The 13,585-nt window shown below is 40.6% G+C and overlaps 1 protein-coding gene across 5 annotated transcripts in view; it reads right to left on the bottom strand.

Moving 5' to 3' along the window:
• LOC105474663 (phospholipase D family member 5) overlaps positions 1 to 13,585 on the bottom strand; it is a 418,259-nt gene that overhangs the window by 183,506 nt on the left and 221,168 nt on the right. The window lies entirely within an intron of this gene.

Below are 13,585 nucleotides of genomic sequence, written 5' to 3'. Positions count from 1 at the left end.
ATCAGTGATTTACCTGAATTCATGTTGTTTAAATGTATTTTAATGAATCAACTAATGTTCTACCTAAAAATAACTGAAATGAAAAACAAAATCAAAACTAAAAGTTTTTCAGCCAGGCATGGTGGTTCATGCCTCTAATCCCAGCACTTTGGGAGGCTGAGGCAGGTGGATCACTTGAGGCCAAGAGTCTGAAGAACAGTCCAGCCTGGCCAACCTGGTGAAACCCTGTCTCCACTAAAAATACAAAAATTAGCTGGGCATGGTGATGTGCACTTGTAGTCCTAGCTACTCAGGAGGCTGAGGCAGGAGAATTGCTTGAACCTAGGAGGCAGAGGTTACAGTGAGCCAAGGTTGCACCAGAGCACTCCAGCCTGGGCGACAGAGCGAGACTACATCTCAACAAACAAAAACAAACAAACAAACAAATAAACAAAAGTTTTCCTTATAAGATTTTCAAAAGCATATAATTTTTAGAATAAGTTTTAATCTCAGGCAGACTGAATAACAGTAGGTCCACAGTCATTGCATTATCTCGGGTCACTGGATTGCACCATTATCCTATTTATCATCCTTCGTATGTTTTAATAGACTCCCGTCTGTCTCCTTATCATAAAAGGAAAATGGTCTACTTTTACTGATTTTTTAGATTTTTGCTGTTTGGTCACAAACTCAAATGCCTTCAGGAGCTAAACAGAGAATAAGGCTTTGGTCTTAATGGCCCCACAGCGGCAAGGTCTTACCTTACTCTGGTAAGAAGGGACTGTAGATAATGATACAGAATGGGTTTGGTGACTGGGAAGAGAGAATGGTAGAAATGTGGAGGCAGAGTGGTGATTCCTGCAATTCGGAGGCTCACACCTGTAATCCCAGCACTTTGGGAGGCAAAGGCGGGCAGAACACCTGAGGTCAGGAGTTTGAGACCAGCCTGGTCAACACGGGGAAACCCCGTCTCTACTAAAAATACAAAAATTAGCTGGGCGTGGTGGCGGGCGCCTGTAATCCCAGCTACTCTGGAGGCTGAGGCAGGAGAATTGCTGGAACCTGGGAGGTGGAGGTTACAGTGAGCTGAGATTGTGTCACTGCACTCCAGCCTGGGTGACAGAGTGAGACTCAAAGAACAAAAAACAAGAAACAGAAAAGCAAAAAAACAAAAAAACAAGAAAAAAACAGAAACAAAAAAACAAAACAAAAAACAAAAAAACAAGAAACAAAAAAACAAAAAACAAAATGAGTGAATGTAATTCAGAAAGCATTAGGAGGCCTTACTGCAGATCTCTGCATAGAGTAGGGTTTAATACCTTTGGAAACGATTACATTTTGAATGTCTTAACAAAAATTATTGTATGGGGAGATAACACACAGAAGATGAGAGATTTAATAGAAATTCTACCTCAAGCCTAAGTATAGAAGCTCTCCCCAAGCCCAGGATCATTACAGTGAGCACCATAATTAAAAATTGTAGGATTCCTCGGTGTAAGTAATCAGCACATACTAAAAGTAAAAATAAGCTTTATTTAATGACAAAAAAACAAAAAAGAAACAAGAAACAAAAAAACAAAAAAAACAAGAAAAAGAAAAAACAAAAAAACAAGAAAAAAACAAAACCAAAAAAAAGAAAAAACAAAACAAAAATCAAAACAAAAAAAACAAGAAAAAAAAAACAGAAAAGAGGAAGGGAAGGGAAGGCGAAGGGGAACGGGAAGGGAAGGGAAGAAGGGGCTGAAGATCAAGACCCTGAAGCTTTGGGGTGTTAGGAGGAAGAAGCTGGTGTTCTTGTGCTGCGGGGACAGCTGACAGCAGGCGGGAGTATCTGGCACATCCAGCTGTGCTCTAGCCTGGAGTTGGCTGGCACAGCCATTGTTCCACAACCCCTGGGTGTTGGAGGACAGAGTGGAAGTTGCACTGTTGCACCTGTGCCATGCATGGAGGCTTCCGTTTAGTTTAAGTGTAGAAATAAAAGTTGCTCAAAGTGGAGCTCATCAAAAGTGATTAAATTTCTCTATGCTCCAAAAGCCTGGAGGAAGCCTCACCACAAACCAGGTATTCTGGTGTGGTATGTTGAGTGCATCAGATGGTTATTAACTTATTTAAAAAAGAGGCAGAGGGTGAGCTTATCCTTGTAATCCCAGTGCTTTGGGAGGCCAAGGTGGAGGAATCACTTGAGCCCAGGAGTTCGAGACCAGCCTGGGAAATATCGGGAGACCTTGCCTCTACAAAAAGTTAAAAGAAAATAGCCAGGCATGATGGTGCACGTCTGTAGTCCCTGCTACTCAGGAGGATGAGGTTGTGCTTGAGCCTGGGAGTCTGAGGATGCAGTGAGCCATGATTGTGCCACTGCACTCCAGCCTGGGCAACACAGCTAGACCCCATCTCCAAAAAAAAAAAAAAAAAAAAAAAAGAGGCAGGAGGGGAGAGGGAGGGTGAGAGAGAGAGACAGAGACAACTGGACAGACAGGGAAGGACAGGAAAGAAAAGCAAGCCGGTGCTGATTTGCTGATTTCAGTGTCTATGTAAATTTTAAATTTACTGTGTAGAGGTAGGGGCCTGGATGGTGAGAGGCTCAGGCACAAGATGTGAGGGAGAATTCATATCAAAGGGCTTTGTGGTTCTTGGATAGAGTTGACACCAACAATACTTCCTTGTCAGCTTTGGCACTCCTCCAAGGAGTCTGTTCCACCCTTACTCCATTGAAGGTTTGGTGATGTGTGCATGGCCCAGATTTCCAGAACCTAGACTCGTGTCATCACGTGTTCATGTAAGTCGTTTGCATTTTTTCCTTTCATACAAATAAATACTCTGTGTGTTCCGTAAGGCCCCATGGTCAGCGGGCTCGTAGTTTTTGGCCAATTCATTTATTTTTCCTGTTAGTTAACGGAATATATTTGGCACGGCTGAAACATTCAAGAGACCATCTAACTTATCTGTATTTCTGGCTCTGTGCCTTCAATTGATTTCCACTGTGTTATTTTTGTGGGACTTAAAAGACAACCAGAACTCTCACAGATGAATGAAAATAGAAATTCCAAAATCTACAGATACTGGCAGACTGTCATTAAATAAAGCTTATTTTTACTTTTAGTATGTGCTGATTATTTACACCAAGGAATCCTACAGTTTTTAATTATAGACTCACTGTAATGATCCTGGGCTTGGGGAGAGCTTCTATACTTAGGCTTGAGGTAGAATTTCTATTAAATCTCTCATCTTCTGTGTGTTATCTCCCCATACAATAATTTTTGTTAAGACATTCAAAATGTAATCATTTCCAAAGGTATTAAACCCTACTCTATGCAGAGATCTGCAGTAAGGCCTCCTAATGCTTTCTGAGTTACAGTCACTCATTTTTTTTTTAATTTAAATTTAAATTTTAATGTTTGAGACAGAGTCTCACTCTGTCACCCAGGCTGGGGTACAGTGATGTGATCTCGGCTCACTGCAATCTCCACCTCCTGGGTTCAAGTGATTCTCCTGCCTCAGTCTCCCATGTAGCTGGGACTACAGGCACCTGCCACCATGCCTGACTAATTTTTGTACTTTTAGTAGAGATAGGGTTTCACTATGTTGGCCAGGCTGGTCTTGAACTCCTGACTTCAGGTGATCTGCCCTCCCTTAGCCTCCCAAAGTTCTGGGGTTACAGGCGTGAGCCACTGTGCCCGGCCTCACTCATCTTTTTTTTTTTTTAAATAAGAAATAACAAAAGTGCCTTGGCTGTTAAACATCAGCAATATAAAACCTTGCCCTTGCTAGTAAAGAACATTAGCCAACATTTCAGACTTAGATAAATCATCTCAAAGACCATCAGTGTCTCAGGGACGCTGAGCTACTTTAGACCAATTTGTAAATGAAGTCTGTAAAAGCCTTATGATGTACAGTAGAGTCATATGCAGGAAGCTGTACCCCCAAAATAGAGATCCAGCTCAGCCCCTTTGTGACTTTAAGAGGATGCTTCATGTAGGAGACCCTTTCAATCCTGTAGGGGAGGAAATAAACCTGTTTATCTACCCTCCTAGGTTCAACGGCTGGGCCCAGGAATCAAACTGATGAAAAACTATCAAGAGAGAACCCACGTTTTAATTATGTACACACAAAGTTTTAATTACATGCATACAAGGGAATCCCGCAAAGAAACGAGACTCAAGGAGGTGGCCAGATGATTGAGGCTTAACTATTGTCTTAGGCTAAGCAAAGGAAAGTGACTTTGGGGCTTCCAGGTGGGGAAGGCAAGTTATAAGAAGGTGAGGAGAGGTATGGTAAATAAGGTTTGTTCTGCCATCCAGGTAAGAGCCTCTCAGGTGATGGCAGCTGTCTCCAGCAGTCCCTCTCTTCCTTGTACATAGCCATCAGTTTTATGCAGTTAGAGAAAGGTAAAAAACACTCTTCCCGCACTGCTGGTTCTCAGCTCCCTACAGCTCAAGATAATCCATACGCTAAAGGGGTCTATTTTGGGATGGCGTCTTCTGGTCCCTTTCAATCCTGAAAGACTGGTGGGTCATAAATACTGCTTGCTTCTGTTGACCCAAAACAACTGGTAGAGAGGATGAAATGCCCAAATACAATGTGAAGGAAATAAGCAAAACCACCAAAGAGAAACCCAAAGTTATGTTAGAGAAACTTAATTCTGAGGCTTATGTAGACTCTACTGCTGGCTTTCATGCTTGTTTTAGCAGTCGAACTCTTAGTGCAAATAAAAAGGTAAGCGAAACATCTCCAATCCCTTCCTTCCCTTCAGGGCAGAATCCGCAGGGCTCCACAGAACACAGAGGGAAAAACCACTGAATTTCACTCCACATCATAATGAGAACCTTCAGGACACTGAGATTTCCTACAAACTGAGAAGGCTGTAGCTCCACTTAGATCAATAATCGGTCAATCTCTTCATCTTACAAATGAGGACACAGAGGTACAAGAAAGCTGAGTGACGTGCTGATGGCCACATGGCTTGCTAGTGGCAAAGTTAGACCTAGAACATGTATCTCTCCTTCCTGATGCAGCACAGTCCTCCCTGAATGATCATTTTTGTTATGTTAAAGTTAGAAACGGAAGGGGTATTCAGAAAGAAAGTTACTCCTCAGTCTCTCCCACTCTTTCCATTCCCAGCTACGGTCAAGTAGACAGACTCTCCCAAGCCAAGCAGTGCTGGGGCTGAGGGACACTCAATGACCAGCAGACTCAGGTTCTGGGGAGTCCAGAGGCCTGCAGAACAATTCTTAGCCCTATATGAGTGTTCCAGAGTTGTCTGTTCTCCAAGAGGTGGTGCAGGAGCCAAGGCCACCTCCCTAAACCTGAGGCTGGGTATATGAGGGAGAGGCCTTCTTTGGTTGCCCCAGTGGGGAACTAGTAAACCATTCAATGCTGTATCTCCAGTCTTTACCTTCCTTCACCTGAAGGATGGAAGCCACCAATAACCTGATAAAGTTAAATATCAACACATTTAAAGAGAACCAATAACAAGAAGGAAGATGCTTAACACAATGAGCACCTGGTGATCCAGGCTCCTGGAGAAGATGGAAGTTAGAACTGAAACACAGTATGTGCACTCAAGGATGGTCAAGTGTGTCTGGTACTAATACTCGACGATTGCAGAACTAATTTACAGGAGTAATTAAAGAACCATATGGCCGTTGTTGAAGCCTGAATTAGTGGCCTGAAGATCAAATGCAAGAAATATTTCAAAGTACACATGTGCATGTAACACACACATACACACGTAAACATAAGGAGAATCGGGGAAAAGGCTGATATATAAATAGAGGAGATATAACATGTGGCTCATAGGCATACTGCAAGAGGAAAAGAAGCAAAAAGATTAGGTTTGCAAATAATACAAAAAACAATCCAAGTTGAGGAGAGAACTAAATCTACAAGCTGAAAAGGTACCTGAAGGTGAAGGCAAATTTGATGTAGAAAGAAACATAGAGCCGTATTCCATAAAATTAATTAACATCGAGGAGAAAGACCAACTTTTCGCCAAAAAAGAGTTACCCGTCAAGGAAAATGGATCAGATAGACTGGCACAGATCTACCCAGCTGTAAGTACGTGGTCGTACAGCCTACTGAAGACAAAGGCCGAGGCCCAAGAATCCTTTACACACTCAAGAATGTTACCTGCCAGGGTGAAAGAAATATTTGCATATATATACAGACTTAGAGACTATCTTGCTTACTTAACCCATATGGGGAACATATCCATATTTAAAGGAAAACTGTAACCAAACAGTAAATGACACTGAACACCATAAAAGAAGATGAGGGGAGAATAAGTGGGGAACAGTATGATATGTATATGTGTTTCAAGCACTAAATGTGGGTTTTTGAGATGGAAGTCACACATTACAGGGGAAGGTCTACTGAGAATCAATTACATGCATTCTCAATGGGAGTGATATTACCCCAAAGGGACTGAAATAGTGTCACTCTTTTGATGACTAACACACAGATATACATAGAACACATGTACAATATATCTGTGATATTATAATACCATGGGAGGCAGTATTAAGAAAAAATGTATTAGAAGGCTCCTGAGGAAGATAATAATGAAAACCAGGTTGAGAACTGCTGATCTGTAATCAACAGGACAAACAATCTCAGTAAAAGACTACAAATGCAGGTGGGCTTCAAGGTATTAGATGGGAAAAAGTGGATCATTTTTATGAAATGACACCATTTATGGTGCTTTGACAGCTGTAAACTGAGATGTACCAAAAAGCACGGCAACTAAATATATAAAGCAAAAGTCAAAGAAAAGTTAATAGAAAGAAATAGTTAATAATATATAAAGCAATTAATACACTCTCACAATGTAATACTTCAAAATATATTTCTCAAAATTAGGCAGATCTAATAGAAAACAAACGAGAACATATAAAAAGTATATATGATCAATAAACTTGATTATATGTGTACTTTTATATACTTCTCACTGTATATATCAAATCCCCTCAAAACAATTTTTGTTTGTGGCACATTTACAAAAATCTGTCTTGTAACTGCCATTAAGAAGCCTGAACACAAGTTATAAGGGAATATTCTATAGGCTTCATTCTCTGCTCACAGTCTAAGAAAATTAGTAACAAATCATTTACATGTTTTGTGAGTATAAAACAAATCTTACCTATTTGGAAATTTAAAACTCACTTTTAGATTATCCTTATACCAAAGAAGAAAAGTAAATGTACGCCTTCTCTAGAAAGCTATGAATAGGTAGGTACCTCATAGCAAAACCATGAAAGGAGGCAGTATCTGGTGTGGAAGAGAAATATATAACCATAAATATCTTCAGTATTATTTAAAAAATAACATAAAATCATATTCATCATATTAACATGGTAGAGGCATAAGAATGTATAAATATAAAAGGGAAATTAATAGATAATACAGGAATGGTATGCACAGGAATTTTTGTTTCTTGTCTAAGTTCTGGTATACATGTGCAGAATGTGCAGGTTTGTTACATGTGCCATGGTGGTTTGCTGCATCTATCAACCCACCATCTAGGTTTTAAGGCCCACATGCACTAGGTGTTTGTCCTAATGCTCTCCTTCCCCTTTCCCCATCCCCTGACAGGCCCTGGTGTGTGACGTTCCCCCCTCTGTCTGTCTGTGTCTAAGTGTTCTCATTGTTCCACTCCCACTTATGAATGAGAACATGCGGTGTTTGGTTTTCTGTTCCTGTATTAGTTTGCTAAGAGTGATGGCTTCTAGCTTCATCCATGTCTCTGCAAAGGACATGAACTCATTCTTTTTTATGGCTGCATAGTATTCCATGGTGTATATGTACCATATTTTCTTTATCTAGTCTATCATTGATGGGCATGTGGGTTAGTTCCAAGTCTTTGCTATTGTAAATAGAGGCACAAGATTTTTAGCAATGAAAAGATACTATTTTAGTTCAGTTTGAAAAAGTTAAAAAGGTTTAATCTGGTCCATATGAAGGGACCTCTATATTACAAATAAAAATGTGTTCCCAGTCAGAATTACTACACGCTAATGCTTTCAAAAAATTTAGGCAATTACATGTACTGTCTTGGAATGGGGGAACCTTAATCAGGCTTTTAGCAGGCTAAATAATGGCTCCCCAAAGATGGTGCTTCTGAATCTCTGGAACCTGTCAATGTTACCTTATGGTCTTTGCAGATATTATCAAATTAAGGATCTTATGATGGGGGATTATCCAGGATTATTCTGGATTATCTGGGGATAATCCTAAATACAATCACAAGTGTACTTATAAGAGATGGGCAAAAGGGGATTTGACATAACTAGAAGAGAAGGCATTGTGAAGATGGAGGAGGAAGATATTGGAAGATGCTGGAAGCCTTGAAGGCTGGAAGGTGTAGCAGCAAGCCAAGGAATGCCAGAAGCCACCAGAAGCTGGGAGAGACGAGGAATGCCGGCAGGCCCTGGAGCCGCTGGAGGGAGCATCACCCTCTGACGCCTTGGTTTTCATCCGGGGAAACTGATTTCAGACTTCCTACCTCCAGGACTGTAAAAAAATAAATTTCTGTTTCTTAAACCAAAAAGTCTATGGTAATTTGTTACAGTAGCCACAGAAAATGAATATTCAAGCTAGCTATATAAAAGTAATAAAAGAGAATACAGACATATGGAATTATAACATGTAGAGTTTGGATCTCATCTGGAAAACAATGTGGACCCTCTGAAGCATTTAACCCAGTGAAGGACACAGTCACATTTTTGCTCTCAATAAAGAACTCGGACTGCAAACTGGAGAATGATAGTTACAGGGGAAAACTAGAGACTGAAAGAGCAATGAGGTGGGTGAAATAGGGAAATGTCAATTGCAACGAAAAAAACTGGGAAGAGCTGGCTGTGCTGGCTCATGCCTGTAACCACAACCACTGGGTCAGTCCAGGCAGGTGGATCACTTGAGGCTAGGAGCTGGTGACCAGCCTGAGCAATATAACCAGACATATTTCTAAAAATATTTAAAACCATCAGCTGGGCATGGTGGCACAGACCTATAGTTCCAGCTATTTGAGAGGCTGAGACAGGATTGCTTGAACCCAGGAGGTTGAAGTTGAAGGTGAGCTTATGATTGTGTCAGTGCTCCGCAGCCTGGGCAACAAAGCAAGACCTTGTCTCAAATTATATATATATATACACACACACACACACGTATATATATGTATATATATGAATATTTAAATAAATATTAACATTTAAAATTATATATAAATTATATATACATATTGTATATATTTGTATATATACATATTGTATATATTTGTACATACTGAATTTTTAGTTTGTAGGACATATAAAGTTTGCACAAAGTTTGCATATATATACAAATTATATATATATGAGTATATATATGAATATCTATAAATTGGAAGGAATCCAGGTAGTGCTTATGAGATAACACAGTGATGAACCTGCTGATGAGGCTTGGAGCTTACGAGAGAGAGGGGAATTGGAGTGGTGGCCAGAGTATGCATATAGCTCTAAGGATATGCCAGGAGAAATATGGAATTCCTTATCCCAAACCCAGAAGACAGTGGCCGCTTCATCTCTTCACAGATGTCCCAATGGATCAATCAGAGCTTTAGGAGTTCAGTGCCACAGACCCAGCACCTTGACTGACAGTACTCATTTTTTGGCAATGAGCCATAAGGAATATGCTTGAAACCAGCTGAGAGTATCTGGCATGGAGGCGTGCACACTGCCCGTCCATTCACCATAAGAGGCTCCAACTCATTAGAGGAATTAATGAGTCTGAACAGTTCATCACCAAGGCCTTGCTTAATGATGGTTATCTCAATTATGCACCTTGTGGGCATAAACATAGCCATCCCTGTCAGGGACAGATGAAGAAAGACGAATATGCTCATCATGCCAATCACGGGCCAGGAAGTAGCAAGAGATTAATATCAGAAGTAGGAGGTTGGTAACCAGGCCCTCGGCAGCTGGAATCCTACAGTAGCTGAAAATTACCTGTGGGGTTGCTCGAGCATCCACTCTGGCTGCAGAGGGGACAGACAACATTATTTCTGTACTGCCATTCAGCAGTGTCTAGAAGAGCACAATAGCCACAGCCTAGTGTCATTCCTTTGCTCCAGAGGAAAGAGGGGAGACCAAGGCAAGAAAGGAGCATCAGGATGTGCCAAACATCCCCAACGCTTCCACAATCACTTATTCCAAGTGGGAAGAGGACCCCATGCAGAATGGACAGAGAATTCCTTCGAAACCCCCCTGCAGAGTGATTCCAGCATCCCCAGGGAGGAGCCATGAGAACTTGCCACATGCTCCCTCAATATTCCATGGTCTTAACAAGGCAGCTCAGATACCCTATCTCTACATTTTGAGAACTGATCTTGAGCAAATGGACAATAAGAAAAAAAATGCACAGATATTTACTGCAGAAGCTCGTTCAGAAAAAGGGGGAAAAGGTAAATGCTTAAATGTCCAATAGAGGAAAATAGTTATATTAACCTGGTAAATCTAGTACATTGTATGTTATGCAGCCAATGAAAATATGTTACCAGTGTTTCTAATAAAATGGAAAGGTGCTTATGTTGTAATGTTAACTTCAAAATTAAAATACAATTCTTTAGGCTGGGGGCAGTGGCTCACATCTGTAATCCCAGCACTTTGGGAGGTTGATGTGGAAGGATCACTTAAGGCCAGGAGATTGAGACCAGCCTGGCCAACATGGTGAAACCTCATCTCTACCGCAAATACAAAAATTAGCCAGGCGTGGTGGTGCACACCTGTAATCTCAGCTACTTGGCAGGCTGAAGCAGGAGAATTGCTTGCACCTGGGAGATGGAGGTTACAGTGAGCTGAGATCATGCCACTGCACTCCAGCCCGGGTGACAGAGTGAGGCCCTGTCTCAAAAACAAACAAACAAAGATATAATTCTTTTTATATAATATGAGCCTATATATACAAATTACGTATGAAATATCAAACTGTCAACAACTTTTCTTGTTGGTGGCCATTTGGAGGATTTGGTTTCTCTCTAATTTCTCCACAGTTTCCAAATTTTTGATCGTGAGAGGTTATTACTAATAATAAAGGAAAAAATCTAACCTATTCGAGTGAAAGTACCAAAAAAACAAAAATGGTCATAGAAAAATAGGAAAAGCACAAATGAAGACACAGAGAAAAATTAAGCATACAAGCAAACAAACTCAGATAAGACAATCTTAAAGAAAGTAATTAATACAATTAGAAGGAATATCTTAGGTTCATGATTTACTCATGGCCATATGATTGGATTTAAAAGGAATCATAGAGGTTAAACTCTTGCTAATGATAATGCTTATGAGTTTATATTAGAATAATGATTTCCCATAGAAATATGTTGGAAAGCAAGCAAGAACATAATCAGGATTACTCAACAGATGGGGAAATGGCAGCATGAAGCAGCAGCGGGAGCATACCAAGAAAAAATAGGACCAAAATCCACCGGAGCCTGTGAGCTCTGCTGCACAGTTCAAAGCAGAGGTAATCCAACACGAGCCCATGTGCTGACAGCACCCCTCATTGTTGTTCTACTAGTCCGTGTTGTTATAAATGGTTTATTGTTTGTCTGTCTCCCTCACCACACTTTGAGCTCTATGGAGGTAGGGACGCTTGCTTATTTTATTTTCCATCCCCAGCAAACGGCACAGCACCTTGATAAATGTCTGTTCAATAAAGACACATTTAACATCATTCTGTCGCCACATTTAAAACGGGAGAATGCTAATGAACAAATAAGCATTTGCGGAGTGTTGATTTTGTGGAGCAGGGAAAAGAGGATACTTTGAAATAAAGGGACGCTCTTTCCATGAGGTTACTCTGTCTTTATGCTGACACTGTACCAGGAGTTCTACTGATATCATATGTAGCCTGGAGATGGGAAGGCTGAAGGTAATCTACGGTTTCAAACCAAAAAGCAATCACTGAGCTCCATTCTGTTACTGGTGGTGTGCTGGATAACAACACCAGCAGGATCAATACGACACGGGTCCTAGAGTCCAGGACTATGCAGAATATTCAAGTACAAGCTGCTACTCATTTACATCACTATGGAGGGAACAATTGCAAATTTGAAACAGGCAAAATTAGGTTGACAAACTGGGGTAGGGACCAACCTGGCCCAATCTGGGAACCTATGAAAGTTGAACAATGTTTATTGGACCGGGATGGTTTAAAACAGTGATTCTCAATCCTGGCTGCCTGGTAAAATCCCCTCATTGTTTTTAAAAGTATTGAAGCCTGGGCCCCTCTCCAAATATTCTGACCTAACTGGTCTAGGATGGGCTTGGGCATAAGCATATTTTAAAATCTCCCCAGGCAACTCTGACCAGCGGCCACGGTTGAAAACCACTATATTGGGAGAGAAAAGTGGGAATCTACCTGAAAAATGTGTGTATTTTTCTCTTTTTTTTTTTTTTTTTGAGAGCGAGTCTTGCTCTGTCTCCAGGCTGTAGTGCAGTGGCGCAATCTCCACTCACTGCAGCCTCTGCCTCCCGGGTTCCAGTGATTCCCCTGCCTCAGCCTCCCAAGTACCTGGGACTACAGGCATGGGCCACCACACCCAGCTAATTTTTTGTTTTAGTAGAAATGGGGTTTCACCATGTTGGCCAGGATGGTCTTGATCTCCTGACCTCGTGTTCTATCCCGCTCGGCCTCCCAAAGTGCTGGGATTACAGGCGTGAGCCACTGTGCCCGGCCTCTCCTTTCTTCACCTAAACCCTAGAGAGCAATTCGAATTTGTATTCCGTGTAGAATTTTCTATCTGAACATCTTTCCACAGAAGCTGAAATCTTGACAGACAGTTGAATATTATTCTTGTTGTAAGATTACATAGTCAAGTGTCCACGAAATTTGAAAGTAAATGTCCTGCATCAGAACAACAAAAATGAAAACTACAACTATCTTTTATAAGCTGCATTATTTACTGTTTTACAAACATTATCTAATTGAATTCTCCAAGCAATCAAATGAGATAGGTGTTATTATTATACCCATTTTATAGAGGGGTATAAATTTATAAATCAGAATTAATTTTAATTAACAGATAACACTGAAGATCAGATGAGTTGTGACATTTGCTCAATGTGACCACAACTACTAAACTATTAGTCAATCAAATGCATTAATGACAAAGCCTATGATCTTTCCCCTATTGTACATGGATCCGGAATAACACTGCGAGTTTGCCTTTTCTATAAAACCAAGCGCTGAGAACTAAATATAAACAAAATAAGCAATTCTGAATAGAGCCAAATAACAACAGAGAATTTCTATGTATCCTGATTATGCTTTCATTAATTTATGCATGTTTTATTTTTCCCTATGTCCCCATTAAAAATAGACAAACTAGACTGTAGGAAGTTTGCATAATATAGTAGAAATGTGTGTAAGCCCTCAGGATCCACATCGAGACAAAAATGAAATGTGTGTTTTCATGTTGCATCAGAATATCCTGCTTTCCCTGACTCCTTTACCCAACCTGCCACTTACCATAGGCTCAAATACTTTCAGTTATTTAAAGGATCCAGTCTCCACCAACTACGCCAATCATTTTCCAGGCAAAATGAAAACTAGGAAATGCTATGATGTTATTTTC

The sequence above is a fragment of the Macaca nemestrina genome, chromosome 1, assembly GCF_043159975.1.
Source record: "Macaca nemestrina isolate mMacNem1 chromosome 1, mMacNem.hap1, whole genome shotgun sequence".
NCBI classification, from domain to species: Eukaryota; Metazoa; Chordata; class Mammalia; order Primates; family Cercopithecidae; genus Macaca; species Macaca nemestrina.
This window is presented reverse-complemented; position numbering and strand designations above follow the sequence as displayed.